The sequence below is a fragment of the Acomys minous genome (genome assembly GCF_964271855.1).
Source record: "Acomys minous genome assembly, chromosome: 13".
Taxonomy (NCBI): Eukaryota; Metazoa; Chordata; class Mammalia; order Rodentia; family Muridae; genus Acomys; species Acomys minous.
This window is the reverse complement of record NC_140495.1, coordinates 83,275,899-83,292,809: the sequence shown is the minus strand read 5'-3', so window position 1 is coordinate 83,292,809 and position 16,911 is coordinate 83,275,899. Positions and strand designations below refer to the sequence as shown.

The 16,911-nt window shown below is 43.3% G+C and overlaps 1 long non-coding RNA gene across 1 annotated transcript in view; it reads right to left on the bottom strand.

Moving 5' to 3' along the window:
- LOC311580570 overlaps positions 1-16,911 on the bottom strand; it is a 100,188-nt gene that overhangs the window by 56,117 nt on the left and 27,160 nt on the right. Inside the window, exon 5 of the long non-coding RNA XR_014773512.1 lies at positions 3,364-3,510. This is a non-coding gene — a long non-coding RNA (uncharacterized lncRNA). The remainder of the gene's footprint in view (positions 1-3,363; positions 3,511-16,911) is intronic.

Here is a 16,911-nt window from a genome sequence, read left to right as displayed (position 1 = left end):
GACAGCGACACTATCGTCTTGGGGAGTGAAGGGAAGCATCTCTCCTCACATCACCCTTATCAGAACACTCCAAGCCACAGGATACGTAGTCTTTAATTTTCTTGCTATTTCTACCTGTCACTTGGTCAATCTTGTGTATTGCGATTTCCACCAGAGCTCATCACAGCTGCACTGCAGACCTGCAAGTCATGGTTACCCGGTGACCAGGCCATGTCAGTGCCCTGCAAGACCATTGGAATTGCAAATACACTTGAAAGGGAAGACTGAATTTCTAGTATGGGGCATGAGGAGACCAGTGGAGGCACCAGAGAGGGCAAAGGGCAAACCAGGTGACTGGCCAAATTGAAAACCCCTCATTAACTTGGAGCACAGCTGGAAGGCTGCAGTGCAGCGCCTCCCGTTGGCTCTACAAACCAGGGGTGGCTTCTGAATGCACCTGGGTTTAATTTTTAATGATCTGTTGTCTTTGTGTTTCAGGTCTGATGTGAAAAAAAAAAACAAAAACAAAAACAGGAAAATCCCTAAGTATGGAAAAGAAACAGCTTGGATTGTGGCCCCAATGACTTCGTTCCTTGCACTTTTAAGGAACTTATTTTGTTGCCTAATTATTTTGAGCCACCCGCCACCAGATATTTACAGTAAGGGTGAGTTCTACTTCTGGAGCCTTATTTTATGGCTCTCCAAAAACAACTCTTTACAAAGTATCACAGTAATTTTAAGTCTGACCAACTAGAAATCTCTTTTCCCAAAACCCAGACCAAAGATAAAGTAAATTTTCACACATTATTTTTGCAGCTTTACAGTTACTCTGCTTAATTACTTGCTCCAGCCGAATTTATCCATCAGCTGCCAGCTCACCACTCATTTGCGAGCAGCGTTGGTGCAGCGTTTCGTGATTTCTGTGGGGTGCAACAGAGCACCCTGATAAAAAAAAAAAACCAGGACCCTGGGATTAGTCTTAGCTCCACTGTGGATGAGCTGTGTGCCACCCAGCAAGTCTCCTGGGCTCGCAGAACCTGCTTATGCGGGGCCTGGAGTGAGTGTGAGTAAGCGCAAGAGCTCCCCTGGACGTGAAGTTCTACAGTGGCTCCCCTGTCCTTTTTGGTGGGCCACTTACTCAGCACTGTCTGAGAAGATGCTCAAGGCCCTTTTCAAATTTGTCTTTCTGCATTCTCACACACAGGTGGCAGTGATGACCAGCCTCCCTCCCCCCTCCCCCTCCCCCCACCTCCCCCACCTCTGCCCCCTTCCCCCCCCCCACTCCACCATTCACACATAGGCATCACTCTCTGCTCCCACTTGAACTCTGTAGGCCTCACTTATTAATGGTCTACGCTACTGCAATTTCCAGGAAGCATGTTATTCTTAGGTTTTCCTGGCATCTCAATCCAGTGAGATAACACACACCTGTGTCATAAACCACTCCCAGTAGATGGAGGAATGTAGCAAGGGCGGCTCTCATCTACCTGAGAAGCCTAAATCCATTTAAGGTTAACTTCTGATGCTCTTATTGTTATGTCATTCAGAAAGACACTTCTGGCCCCAAGTCTTCCCCAAACCAGAGTGAACTATTAATTTTGTTTGGGTCAAATCATAAAATGTTAACAGTGTATGGTAGCCACAATTTGCTAATTATTCCGAATTTCTCCCAAATGTGGCCCCTGTCTCCTCTTTACTTTTGTTCTCTGAGATTTTATAGACCAATTCTTTGCATCTTTCCTTGTTTTATCTTAAATGCAATGGAAAGGCAGATGGCTTTATGAAGCCACAGTTTCCAATAAGTAGTATCAAATTAATAGTATAATTTTTATAGACTAAGCATCTGTACTTTGTACTATTTTTTTTAAAGGTGGGTTAAAAATGTGAGTCAAACATCCTAAGTCCCTTCTTGGAACCTTTATTTATAAAATGTACCCAAATGAGGATTCTATTTCCTGCTCATCATTGTTTTAAGCTAAACAGCATGTTGTTGAATTCAGATAACAGATTCTGCTAGGTACCATAAGTAAAGACATTTTTTTGTTGTTATTGCTGTTGTCCTGTGAAAGCTGAGAAGATGACAGTAAGATGAATTTACCAGCACAGAACACACAGGTTATGAAACACAAGCTTGGGCTAGAATTTCTAAAGAAATGTAGGAGAGGATGAATTTTACACGCTGTGCTCTGGTGGCCTCCTAGGCTTTTGCAGACAGTTAACCATGTGCGCAAACACCAAACACAGTGATGTAGCCTCGCAATTAATGATGACCCATAAATACAAACTGGTATTTTTGTTAGGGGATGATTTCTTAAAGGGATTCTAAGTAGTAAAGGAAAAGGACGACTGATTTTTATCTGTCTTAACCAAATTTACTTATTTATTCACTTACTTAACATTTATTCAGTTCTTACCATATACCAAACAGCATATTTTTGCTAAATTCAATGAAATTCATCAGAGAAATAAAATGCTCAAATAAAAAAAAAAGAAATCATGCTAATTTAAAAACTACTTCTGTAGGGTTTGCAGACTAGGGGAAATGTTGTTAATAACGTATTTCAGTTCTAATTTTTAAAACTGAAGAAAAAATGAAAAAGCGCTTCCTCCAACATCTCTTCATATGCTCTCTGGAAAACTTAGGACTTTTCTCCTCACATTCTCTTGTAGGAAGCAGAATATGAGCCCTGAGCATCTCACTTTGAAGACCCAACTAGTCCAGTTACTCCAATCATTGCCTAACCTCAGCTTGACACGGAAGTAGTGGGAAGGCGGCTCTGAAGTCCTCTCTGAGCCAAGTATGGTAAACATGGGCAGCACACCTTTAAAGGGGATGTGCTTTGGTACAAAGCATAACTCCAGGTAAGCTCAGGGTCCCTGTCCATCCCACAGATATACTCTGGAAGTTTTATCCTGAGGTCTATCCATCAATAACTAGACTGACCATATGTCTCATTTGCTTTGGATATGACTATTCTCTGTTTCTGCCCTGAAAGAATGATTGACAGCTCTTTATATGTTCGAAAGACCCTGGTTATGAGTGACTAATGACAATGCCCCTAACCACAAGGCTTTCTTCGTCAGAGCGAATCTGAACACTGAGCCAGCACCAGAACTACCAGGTGACATTGTATTGTCTTGCTAGGACTTAGAATCTTCCACTTTTTAAAAAATGTATTTATTTATTTTATGGTAGACAAAGGAAATGGGCCACTCTCTGGTTCATGACTATAGCCTGTAAAACCATGGTGTTCGTGCTGTTCCTCCAACTGCACCCATCAAGATTTTTAAAACTTCCCAGACCAGTTATACTGCCACTGAATTCTGCACCAAGCCTGACTCTGCCACAAACTTCATAAGAACAGAAAAATTAATCTTACTCACCTGTGCCCCTCCGTGCTCGCTGCATTCAGCCTTGCTCGTGAGAACCACTCAGTAAATGTTTGCTGAAACGCCTGGAGCATCCAGTGAAAGCACCTGGATGGTTGGCCTAAGTCTTTACTTTCTAGCCAGCGGTTTATCATCATGGATCTAAAGAAACCCAGAAAACAGACAAATGTCAGGTCCAGGCAGATTTGTGCAGAGACGTGCTCAGGTGCTAAGGGAAGCAGGGAGGGAGCGTCCAAGCTGCGCCTTCCCCTTCTAGCAATTTCTCAATCTGTCTTCATGCTCTTTTCTAAGACAATTAATAGGCTATTTCTACAAACCAGATATTCTACAGGTAGGAGCCAGATCTGCCCTATCAAAAAAAAAAAAAGTCCATCAATATAACAACAAAAGCAGCTGTTTCTGGGAGCCGAACAAAGGTTAGAGCATTTGCTGTTCTTCCAGAGGGTTAGTTTCCAGGAGACCACATTATTCCAGTGGGAACTGACTCAAACCGCCATGAAACTCTGGGTCTAAGGGATCTGACACAGTCTTCTGGCATCCTGGGGTATACACATATAGTCAGTATACCACCACACTGACACACACTTAGACACACAAATGAAAATAAAATGAATCTTAACAGTCATTTCACATGATCTTTAGAAAAGCCATCAAGCTGTTGCAGAATAGTGAGGGGTGAGCCAGGTACAACAGAGGGGTTTTAAACAATCCTCTATTCATTTAACTTAAAAAACAAACAAACAACAACAAAAAAAGTCAAAATCTGTCTACAAGCTATCAGAAAGAACAACAGTATTTAAATAAATCCAACCAACCACACTGAGCTAAAGCACCTCATCTTCGTTGTTACATTGTCCATTCATGATTTTTTTTTCACATCGTGACTTCAGCACAGTTACAGTTTTTCCACAGATCACCTAAGCAGGCTAAATAAACCAATGCATAAGCGTCGTAGAGGCATCTAGTCTGTGAAATCAAAGCTGCCACACAACCTCACATGGTCCTTAAGGCAAAGGGTTGCAGAACATCCAAGTAGCTTCAGAAATCAATGAGAAAACAAAATGGATCTCGAGCCAGCCAGAAGAAACCCAAGAGCCCGGGCCTTGCATTGGCCTCCACAACCTACACCTGGGCCTGGCAAGGCTGGATTCTTCAGCATTGCTTCTCACCCACCAACATGAAAGTTGTTTCTACCAGAAGGATGGAACAAAGAGAGACTCTCATTTACAAAACAAAATTTAATGGTGCTGCGTCTGTGGGGCTTTTATTTATCATGCACCTGGGATTGTGTTTAACCATCTGTGGGACAGAGTCACCTGTGCCAGCGCCTAAGCTCTTGTCGTAGATGTTACGTATGAACCAGCCCAGGCTCCCCTTGGCAACATAGGTCTCTGTCTAGGGTGACTGGGAATGGGAGGGGGAAGGGAGGGGAGGGGGAGGGGGAGGGGAAGGGAGAGGGAGGGGGAGGGGAGGGGGAGGGGAGAGGGAGGGGAGGGAGAGGGAGGGAGAGGGAAGGGAGAATGCGCTTGCATTCAAGGTCTGCTCCTGCTTTGGCTTTCAGAAGACCACCACCAGGATACAATGTATACCCTCTCAGGATTCAGCACCACTCAGAGTCCCCACACCCACCCACCCACCCCCTCCCTGTGTCTGTATAAAACACTCTTTGAAGTGCTCTTACGAGTCTAGGACATCTTTTCATTTGGCTCAGGCTCTTCCTGGTCAAGGCAAGATCGCAAGGGTATTTTATCCAAATTCTACATCGATCCAGGAGCATTCCATTTCCATTTCTCTTTTAATCGGGGGATACATGACCTGGGCACCTAAGTGTGCTTTACTATATTTGCTGTCCAGTTCACCTGGTTTTGCATAGAAGTCGCACACCGGTCTGAGAATCCAGAAACCTGGGTCCCGTCATGGCCATACCTGCTATGTCCCAGCTGCTGTTGCTCTGGACATAGCACAACTTCCGCTGACACAATACAAAGTCCCACCTGCCCCTAAGATGACGGCTAGCTCCTCCTGCCCCTAATGTACTTGAACGTAGAAGCCTATTTCTTATGCACCGAGATGCTGGACAATAAAGAAAAGAAAATTCTGAGCTACCCAACTTACAAATCTCGAACTAAGCCCCAGTCAATCTGCAGGCCAAATACAGTGTTCTCTTATGATTAGATGCATCTGTTCAGAAAGCTAGCCCAACAAAGACACTCAGAGACAAGATATATGTCTAATTTGCCGTCCAGGAAAAGAGAGTCCCGTCAATCCATAGTACACTTCTACCGTTCAAGATGGGGATTGGGAATGACCCATAGCCAATTGTAAATTAATAAAATAATTTTTGGAAACAGAAACTCTTAAGTGAGAATCACTTCTGATTAAATACACTGTTGCCAAGAAGGAGAACACAGTCATTTTTTATGATTTGATAATTTTTTATGATTTTATAATAGCCCACCTCAGTCCCCTATGCCAGGGAGTCTGTAATTTAAAAATTAGAATAATAGCCTACAAGATGGTTCAGTGGACAAAGGTGCTTACTATGAAGTCTGACAACCTGAGTTTGATCCATAGAACATACATAGCAGAAGACAAAACTTCTGGAAATTTTCCTCTGACTTATACACACACAGAGACACACACACACACACACAGACACACACACACAGACACACACGCACACACACACACGCGCACACACACACAGACACACACACACACCTCATCTCAACACGTGCATATACACGTCTCCTCTAAAAATAATAACTAATTAATTAAAAATAATACAAATATAATTGGAATTACAAGTGTGTCCTTCTTCCTTACAGTTTGAACCTGTCCCTTCAAGAAGGCTACCTGTCCTTGTAGTGGCTGAAGGCCCAACCAACTCAACCCAAAGCAGTGTTGAATTTATCAGGAGACACTGGATCGCTGGGGTGTGTTCCAGGAAAGCTGCTTCATTGGGCAGTAGAGGATGTCGTTTTCCATTTCAGCTCTCTCTCTCTATCCTCAAGAGGGTGGCTTACAAGAGAGATGTCTTCACACCTTGGCTGGGCTGTCCCTAGTTCTTCACTCAGTACAGACCGGGGCATTTCATGGTTGGTACGCAGGCTTAGGTCTATGCATGGCAAGCTTTAGTGTATACATGGCCATGTTTTTCTTTGTTGCTGGAGCTGTTAGCTGGGATCCAAGTGTCTATGAACCACTCTTAGCTGAAGCCTGGGGGGACGTGGGGGCACAACAGAAAGAGGCACACAGATGTATAGTTAGTTTTTATGTCCTGTAGGGGTCCCCTTGAAACGTGTTACAAATGTCAGTCAAGACATCTGGTCAGCTGTCCCAGTCCATATTGGGGTTTCTCGGCTACTGTTATGCCCCAATATGCTTTGAACATTGCCAATATGCTTTCTCCGCAGAAGCAGCAGTGTGTTCCCTCTGGTTTCTCAGTTCGTCCCCAGCAGTAGTGTTTATAGTGTCACGTACTGAGTAGAATAAAAACCCACACACTCCTGTGTCCTGGCTGATAAAACAGGTCGGACAATCCTTGTACAATCAGGATGGAACCGATTGGCTTGGGTTGGGTGCATCTTGCAGACTGCAAAAGAATCAGCTGTCACCAGTGCCCGTGCGGCAGATGGACAGTTTGCATCCGATTTCCAGTCAGGCGCCAAACCCTTTAGAAGCTTTGGCAGCCCAAGCGCCATCAGGCAGCAGCCTTTGATGGCCTACAGATGGCTGCGGCAGCCATCTTGCCGCTGCATCCTGAGAGGCCCTTGTCTTACTTTCAGGCAGCGTTCACTCTGGCCTAGACCCATTGTGCCCTAAAGAGAAGGGGACCCGCTGGTCCAAGAGGTTCTCACCACCAGCCAGAACTTGCCAACGCAGCTTCCACTTCTACTGGAATCTGCAAGATGTGTTCTTTCTTTAAAGAGTGACTGCCCACGGACACCCACATAGTCTGATCCCTCCTACTTGAGACTTTCCATCCTTCCTCGGGTCACTTAGACAGCAAGCTATTTTTTATTTCTCTGTAGAACATTAAGGTGTTTTGATGGGCCACATCTCTACTACACGGACTTCTGTGTAACTGGTATGAGAAATTGATTGTTCCTCCAAAGCTAAATAAAATGGGGGCAGGAAAGTAAGACAGAAGCAGGGGTAGGGTTTATCGTAGGGTGGGGGTGGGGGAGTGCTGGGCTCCTTCCTCTTGCCTGAGACATCCAGAAGCAAACCATGCCCGCTTTCTCCTACCCAGGTCAAAGGTTAGTTCCCAAATAATCTTAACGCACCCAACCCAGTCACCATCCAAATTGTCACCAAGCAGTCATTCCAGACTAATCGGGCTTGCAGATCAGAGGATTATAAATTTGGTGTCCATTTTTAAACCCCATGGAATCTTGCTTCATCCGGGTCTGACTTGCCCTGAGCCCTAAGTAGAAAAAAAAGCATCATCTTCCTGCTAGGAAAACTAATCTTGTGTCATGAATAGCCCAGAGAAATCTGTCAGAAAGCTGAGCCTGGAGGCCTTCCAAACACAGCCTCTGCACATTTGGTAGGAGCAGCTAGGAATTCTGACTGGCACTATTAGAAGCCATGTCACTGTACCGTGGAAGCCAGAGCGGCTCATCCCGGCCGAAGATCTACCACTACATTTCTACTGCGTACCACACCCCCACCATGGAGTAGGGCAGGCTGGGGAAATTTGGAGTAAGTGTCTGATGAAAATTGAAAACAAACTCAGTGAGAATCATTTCAATCATGTGTGATTTCCAACCACTCAAAAGTAGTAGAAATATTTGGTAAAAATATATAGATATAAATTGCCAATTAATGCAAACTGGTTAAAGTCAGTAAATGGAAAAAATAAAAAGTTAATTAGTGCTTTTGGAAGCTTTGTTTTATACACATCATTTGCAGGTGCTAAAAAAGTGAAAAATAACCATTATAATTACTAGTATTCAAGGATTCATATTTTTCCCTGTGTAATTTATTTAGGATTATCAGTTTCCTTGTAGTTATACAAAAGGCCTGTCAAGGTGTTTCCCACGTGTTTGGCTCATGCGTGTTCCAAAAACAAGCCAAAACGCTGTTGTATTTCACCCAGCACAGGGAGGCTACTCTTAGGGAAAAAAAACTAGGCCAAGTTCTACCTGGATCTCTGTCTTGGTTAAATTATCTTACATATGCTTTAATTTTTTTTCTTGTTCTCCCTGTCTTTATCTCTCTCTCTTTTTGTTAAAATACATCTGTGTTTGTAGACTGCCCTGGATTCTATCAAAGTGAGGAGTGGGTGTGTGCTAACACCTGGTGTAATGTATGTAGCTTAACAATACATATCATTACATTATTTACAGCTCATTTTATGTTATTCAATAGTAAACTGCAAATTAACCCTCCAAGAACCAGGCAGGGAAAAAAAAATGCCCTGCTATGTATGAGAGAGCCAATGAAGGCTCGCTCCCCCACCCACCCACCCCCCCCCCCCCGGAAGAATTGTTAAGAGTGCATCCATAACTGTATTCATAAACACGGAAGTGTGTTCATTACAGCAGGGATGCCCACCAGAGCCAGCTAATTCCTCTCCCAGGAAATCTGTTTCATAATGATATCCCTTACCACACCACACTTGTACTTATGCTGATAACACAGGTTATAAAAGGGACTTAGGACAGGAGGCAATTAATGTAGTGGCTCTTTAACCTCCTTTATTAGAGTACATCAGGCACCGAAGGGACCCAGTGTTGTGCTGCTGGTGATACCATTTCATGCCGTCTCAGCCCTGTCTGACTTCACAGGGATTCACATTCCGGTTTGACCTCTTTGGGCACTGATTCAGCTGCAGGCACGTACAGGAGGGAGCTGGTGAAGTGGACCCCAACAAAGAACCTGTCTCCCGCCTGAGGGGAGAAATCGTCCTCAGTGCCCGGGCTTCAGGATCCACGGTACCCTCCTCCCCTGGTGTCCTCAAAGGACACCTAAGGATGCAAAACAAATCTAGTTCCCCCAGGCAGAACCCAAACTGGAGGTCCCAAATCAGAATTTCTGATTCCTAGAAGGAGCCCCCAACTCCATCAAATTCTGCATTTCAACACAAAAAGCGATCACTAGCAAGAAAGTATTAACTATTGATCCCTGAGAAGTAAAGCAGTCAAAGTATAAAAAGAGGCAGGAAGAGGAGAAAGAGGGAGAGAAGTAAAGATAGAAGAGGCTGGTGAGAGTCTTTAAACTGGTTTGCAGGAGGAGCTGCTACAAGTTTCAAAAAAGCTGCTTGCTAGTCAGAAAGAGCTTCTCTTGCCTAAATCCAGGAGAAGTAAACATACGTGTTGGGCTAAAAGTTAACACATTCTTATTAACCTGGAGTTTTCCAGAAGACAGATACAATGTAATCTGTGATCAGAAAACAAAACAAAACAACAAAAACCAAACAAACAAGCCTATGCTATTTTGCTACCCAAACACCAGGCTAAGCTTTAAAGAACCCCACAGTGTCTCGTGGCTCAATCAGCCCAGTCTAACATCATCAGCAATCTAGCTACATCCTGTTGATAATTAACTTGATAAATTAGGATTTTAGAGAGAAAACAAGACATCTTACTGTTCCCTAGGTTTTACTGATATTTTTGTTAAAGGGAAAAAAAACCCACGCAGCTTTCTTTAAAATACTCGTTTCTATTTCAAAGAGACAACAAACCCAAAGTTTGCCGAGTTTGGCTCTAGAGAACATCCTTCCTCAGAGCCACTGGGCAGGAGATCAAAGAATAGCTGCTCACACTTCAGACGGGGCACAAAATAGCATTCAAATCCCAGGGCTGTGGACAGTGGCTTAGAGATAGTGAGAGGCTCCCACAGTAACTCCTTCCTTCTCTACAGTCAGGGAACAAATGGGCTAGGGGTAAATATTATAAAAACTGGTGCGGTATAAAGAAATGTGTCTGTGTCCGTTCCACTGGCTCTCTGCGTATTAGGAGAGCAAAAATGGTTAATTAGAAGCCTAGGGTTTTGTTTTGTTTTTTTGTTTTTGTTTTTGTTTTTGTTTTTTGTTTTTTCATCAAAACTAGGTGATGTCTCGGGGCTAATTCCGACCCAGGGGATAGTGAAAGTTATTCTGAATGACCGGAGCCATTTCAAAAGGGTAAGAGCAGCTCCCCATATCTGCCGGGTTCTAACCTCTTGCTCTCTGCACTTTGGAATGCCCCAGAAACTCTGGCAATACAGCTCCAGCCTTCCACAATGAATGAAATGACAAAAAGTAGCTTCCTCTGAAATATGCTAAAATATATATATATATATCAGTTACCCGATACAGAGGTGGCGTTACAAACTCCCTTCCTAAGGCACTGGTTCAGTCATGACTGCCATTGCAGAAACTGCACTAATAGAAATATCCCCATCAATCTGGATTTGAGATGTTCCGTACAATGTATATCACCTTTCTTCTGCTTGCAACCTTCTGCCAGGTTCCCCCCCCCCCTTTTTTCTTTTTAGGAGGTGTTTTGAGGAGACCATACCATGAGAACAATACACAGCTGCTGCTGTATAGAGATATCTAATTGTCAATATTGTAGAAATTCTACAGCTTATTACGTGCATTCAGTCTAATTCTGGGCAAATTGCCAGTCACTTCAGGGACAATCAAGTGAGCCACATCGCACGTGGTACAGCATCACAGCTTTAAGATACCCGGCTGTTTTGCCTCTGGCCAAAGAGTGTTTGTACCAATGCTACCGAGTGAAGGGGGGGGTAACTACAGATAAAATAAAATTTGTATTTTTTTTCAAGTGGGCTACATTTCAAGCCCAGATGTTAGTAATGAAAGATTCAATTTAAGGATTTAAATTACAAATAAATAAAGTATGAAACAGATGTGATTTTTAAGGAAGTTCAAATTATCCAGGAAGAAAAATATCTCTGTGCATGACAAAGTAATAGGGATTGTGTTGAAGAGTCTGTTGAAAGCAATCTGCTAAGCGCAATTCACCCTTAGGACAGGATTGGTTTGGAATGGGAAGGACTGGCGGAGCTTGTCATTAAACAAAAATTGTGTTTAATAAAACTTTATAACCGTGATTAATCCTATGAGGCCCTAAAGGAGTTTGCAGTTTCTGATAAACACATTTTCCTTGTTTGCAATGGTAATGATATTTTGGAGTGAATGGAATAAGAACAAAAAAAAATTCTAAGGGGATAAAAATGTAGAGTTTGGCAGGTACCACCTAGGCAGAAATTCCAGGGACCCATAAGATACATGGACCACCCATTAGGAGACTGCTTTAATGACTGTGTGACACATGTGCTACGGCAGGGCATCAACGTAACAGCGAAACAAAGCTACCTTGCAGGCAGCCACAGAGCACATCTTTATTTATACAAACTAATAAGGCTTCTTTCTTCCAAGCTGACAATTAGATTTGCCTATCAAAAGAATGACAGTGATTTAAGACATGGTATCTCAGAGTGGGAGATTCATCCACGAAAATAAAACCAGAAGGGTTCATTCAGAGCTTCACTGCCCAGTAGAGTGGCCATTAGTCATGAGTAGCTATTTAAATTTTCATTTTAATCTATTAAAATTAAATAAAATTAAGGATTACACTCTCCATCATGTTAGCCACAATCCAGTAACTTAATTGTCTTATGCGGCTTAGGTGGCTACCATATTGGGCAGGGTAAATAAGGAGTATTCCACCACCTCCAAAACCTCTGCTGGCTGGCATCATTACCCAGTAACTCAAAAGATTAGATTTGGACAGCAGGAGGTAAAATGTGATCACGGTTTGGTTTTCCTTTACCATCCCGACTCTCACTCCTACAAAAGGTGCAGGACACACACCTACATGTGTTGATGCACAAAGAGAGTGATTTAAAAAAAAAAAACAGCTGTTATAATAACCTTCTTGGGCCCCCAAAGAAAACTCAGCTCTCAGCTTCTCTGACTTCTCCCCAGCAGATCAATTATCTCCAAAAGGTGACCAAGGGCAAATACGTCCAGAAAGCCATCCTTGAGGTACAGGTATTACACACGGGTCCCAAGCACCAGGGATCAACCCTCCGCTGGTAAGAGACCACAGGATTAAATGGTGTTGTAGCAACCAAGAGGTGAGGAAGCACAAAACTCAAAGCAATGGGCCTTTAAGAGAAGAACCAGTTCAGGGGGGAAAAAAAAGAAAGAAAAAGATTTGTCTTCCAACATGCAAGCTCTCGCCATGGCGACGTGTGGGGTGGAAATCTTGTCTCCTGGGCATCTTCCCAGCCAGCTGAGCACCACACAAAGCCACCCGGAAGAACAGCACAGCTTCTTTGTGTGCAGGGCATCACCCGTGTGCCACATGAACTCTTCCTGACTCTGTGGAAGTGCCAGCAGCCATTTCGCTTGGATTCTGGCTGTGACAGAAGCAGCACTGCCTCCCTGGCATCAGATGGGAAACGTAATTTTATAATACTCAAAAGTCAAAACCTCCAGTATGCGCCAGAGTCATTACTGAAAAACTTTCAGAGCCTTCAAATTGCAGAAGCAGTTACAAAATGCACACATGTTCCCCAGAGTAAAATAGGTATTCCTCTGCTTTCTCTCCCATTCCCCTCTATTCCCTGTTTGTGAAAAATGTTTGTTTCACAAGTCATGCATTGTTCTCTGATATTTTAGGGAAATGCAAATGTTAAAAAGACTCCCCTGGACTTTGAAGATGGGCGGGATTTTAAATATCATATAGTCCAAAGCTCAGAACTTAGGATCTACCACTCCAAAGGTGATTCTTCATTCAGTATGTAACAGGGACCATTTGTCTCCTATCAAATAGCACACTTCATGGGGCATCTTTATGAAAAGAAGGTCCACAGATGCTGCCAAATCAAAAAAGACCAAAGAAGATGATGAAACACTAATCCAGCCCTTTTTAAAAGTAAAAATGTTGGCCCTCAGAGTAAGAAAGCAAGCTTATCTTAAAACCCCAATGTGCTTATGACTTAGCCCAGCCCTCTTCAGCGTCCCAACCCTCTGTGGATTCTGCTACAGCAGACTTCAGATGGCACTTTTCTTGTGGGTGATGACAAAGCTACATGCAAAAATAAAGCTGTGGGTTGTGAACTAAGAGAGGGAAATGCAGCACATGTGAGGGTCTGGGCATCACGGGTATTCAGCTGTCTGTTGGGGTGTCGTGTTACCCAAACGCCTGCTTATCTGGGGAATCCAGCACTGCAGAGGAAGCAGAACTTCTGTGCTTTCCCCAAAGCTTAGAACTATTTCAATTCTATGACCCGAGCACCCAGTACTTCCTAGAGACATATTTGTTTTATTGGAAAAATAAGCTAATGTGTTGTATTCTTCCATATGTCTTGATTTGGGAGGTAAGGTGTATAAAACATAAGGAAATGTGCATATTAACTCTGTTCTTCATCAGCGATTTCTTTACGATTAAAAGGGGGAAATAGTTATCTTCTAATTGAAATGTGCATCTATTTCTTCAACATAGTAATGGCTAGAGACCCTAAGGCAGTACATGTGGGCTCAGACTTAATCTTGGTCCCAGGCTTTACTTCTGCAGATGCTCTATGACATTAACCAAGTCACTTTTCTAAGACCCAGATTTCTCACAGATACTCCTCAGGCCCCATGAATGTAACATTGTTTACAAAAAGGATCTTTGCAAATGTAATCAAGGATGTTTTTAAAAGATTTATTTTTATTGTTTTTAAGTGTGTGTATGTATGTATGTGTGTGTGTATACATGTGTGTGCACGCCTGTATGTGTGTGCATGTGTGCATGCATGTGTATGTGTATGTGCATCTGTACATGTGTGCGCATACATGTGCATGTGTGCATTCAGAGAAAGAAGGGAATATATGCCTTTCTGTGCAGGTGCCCACAGAAGCCACAGGCCACAGATCCTTGACAGCAGCAGCTACAGGTAGTTGTGAGCTTCTTATTATGGATGCTGGGAGCTGAATTTATGGTCCCCTGGAAGAGCTAGAGGCACTCTTAACTGATGAGTCATCTCTCCAGCATAAGTTCTGCACTTGAGGTTCTCTAATCCTGGGTTATATGGTCAGTAAATCCAGTGGTAAATGTCCTTACAAGACACACACAAAGAGATAGACACAAAGAGCCAGAGTTACCCAAGGAGCACCTGGGACCAGCAAAAGCTGCAAATCCTCCCTACAGCCTTCAGGATGGAGTGTGGCCCACCAACACCTAGATTTGGGCCTTCTGGTCCCTATTACAGTTAAGCATGCACTGTTTTATGTTTCTAACTTGGGCTTCTTTGTTATACTAACCACGGGAAGCTAAACCATCCGTAATCCTCATTACATACGTTATTTGATGTTGATAAACTCTTACACAATCTATTGATTATGATTGGCCATAATGTCAACCTGCAGCAGATTAGAATCACCTGAGTAGAGAACCTCTTCTGAAGAAGTGTCCTGATTTTCTCACTTGACGTGGAAGGACCCAGCAGTTGTGGGTGGCACCTTCTGGCGCAGCCCAAATAAAAGGGCAAAAGGGCGTGGCAAAAGGAAGATCGTCTCATCTTTTGCTGCCTTGGCCTTCCCTCCTGCTTGAGTTGACTTGCTTATTGGTACTGCTGCTGGCTCCTTCACTGACATCTGAGCCAGAATTCTAAGCGTTCATCATGGCTAGGAACCAGCAGTACTCTAGGAAACTTCTGGGTTTCCAGCACCACACTGGGACTACTGAGGCACCCAGCTTTAGAGACTGATCAACAGCTTGTTGTGGCCTCCCCCAATGAGAGGCAGCCATTGTGAGTGGACGCCAACTGCGGAGGCGCTCAACCTCAAAGACAATGACTACCTCAGCTCTCAGATACGTGCTGTTGTCGTTACTATTCTAAAGCTGACTTGATCGACTCATTACCGTATACACTCATGTATATTCACCCCAGTGGTTTTCTCTAGAGAACCCCAATTAACACCCTATTACCACATAAAACTGGGGCGAATCTTAATGCTAACTTAGAATTAATAAAACTGACAAGATAATGAAAAGGGCTAAATGTCTGAAAAATGGCTCCTCTGATGTATGTGTCTACCTTTCTATGGGGCTGCACCAGCATTTCCACAGTCAGCAGAAAGTACAGGGTCACTTCAGAAATCCACCCTTGGCAATCCTTTGCTAGCTGATGTAAACTTGTTCTTCAAATGTCTGGACTTAGGGGAAATCTCCCCACCTCTGGCTTTCACAATAAAGATGGGAATGAATATTGTCGATCAAACCCAGAGTGACTCTCCCAGCCAAGGAAAGCCACAGCAGCAAGCTGAGGAAAGGGTGGACCAAAAGGGCACACACAAACTAAACCCATGAATGGAAGGTCCTCCTTTTGTGAGTGAGTGTGTGTGTGTGTGTGTGTGTGTGTGTGTGTGTGTGTGTGTGTTTAAATCAAGTAACTATTTCACTATGTTTGCAAATACATTAAATAATAGCTTAAGGAATCTTTAATGGCACCACCAATCATATCCGGCAAAGCCAGCCTGATATCCTTTTCTACTGTTCCTCAGCTAAAGCCAAAAATGTGATCAGTGCCACATGTTGAGATAAAACAGTACCTGTGAAATGATCAATCCTGATTTGATACCTACTCCAATGACTAAAATGATCACGATATGACCAATGCCCTGAGAGCCTGTCAGACCCTCTTGCTAATTTTTTATGTCTGTCTTCTAGCGCTTGTACTAATTACTGTTGGGTTTTAATTAGTGTGGAGGACCAGCCCTCTGACACTGGAACTGGTCCACCCTCTGAAAAAATCTGGAAACTCCAGGGAGTTCTCAGCAGCTGGTTTCTCTACTCTTGCCTCTCACTCTCACCCCTGACAATCAGTAGCCAGACACTTGTTCTATATCACAAATAATGGTCCTAAATCCAAATTCTAATTACTGTAGATGTAGACTTGGAAAATGATGGATAGATAGATAGATAGATAGATAGATAGATAGATAACAGACAGACAGATAGATAGATGATAGATAGAAGACGATGAACACACAGGGATTTGTCTTTGATGATATTAAATAGTAGTCCTTTAAAAACAAATTTCTTTCTTGAGGCAGAGAAACTCCTCTTAAACAAGGCAATGAACAGATCCAAATAACACTTGGTTCACAAAAGGGCACAAGAAAACAGAAGGAGAAGGAGGAGGAGAGAAATAATGGATTGTTTTATATAGCCTATAAACCAACTCTGAGAAATATCTGTATTAGTTGCTTTTCGGTTGCTGTCTTAAAACACCATGACCAGGGAAGCCTAGAGAAGGAAGGGCTTATTTGGGCTTACAGATCCAGAGGGTTAGAGTCCACCATGGCAGCAGATGGGAACCATGGTGGCAAGAAGCACTGGGAGCTCACATTTCACACCACAGGCAGGAAGCTGAGAGAGCAAACAATATGGCAGGAGGTCTTGTAACTCTTACAGCCTGCCTACCGTGACCTATTTCCTCCAACAAAGCTAAATTTCGGAAATAGTGCCACCAACTGGGTATCAAATTTTCAAACATCTCATGCAAACCACACATTCCAGCTGTTCACAC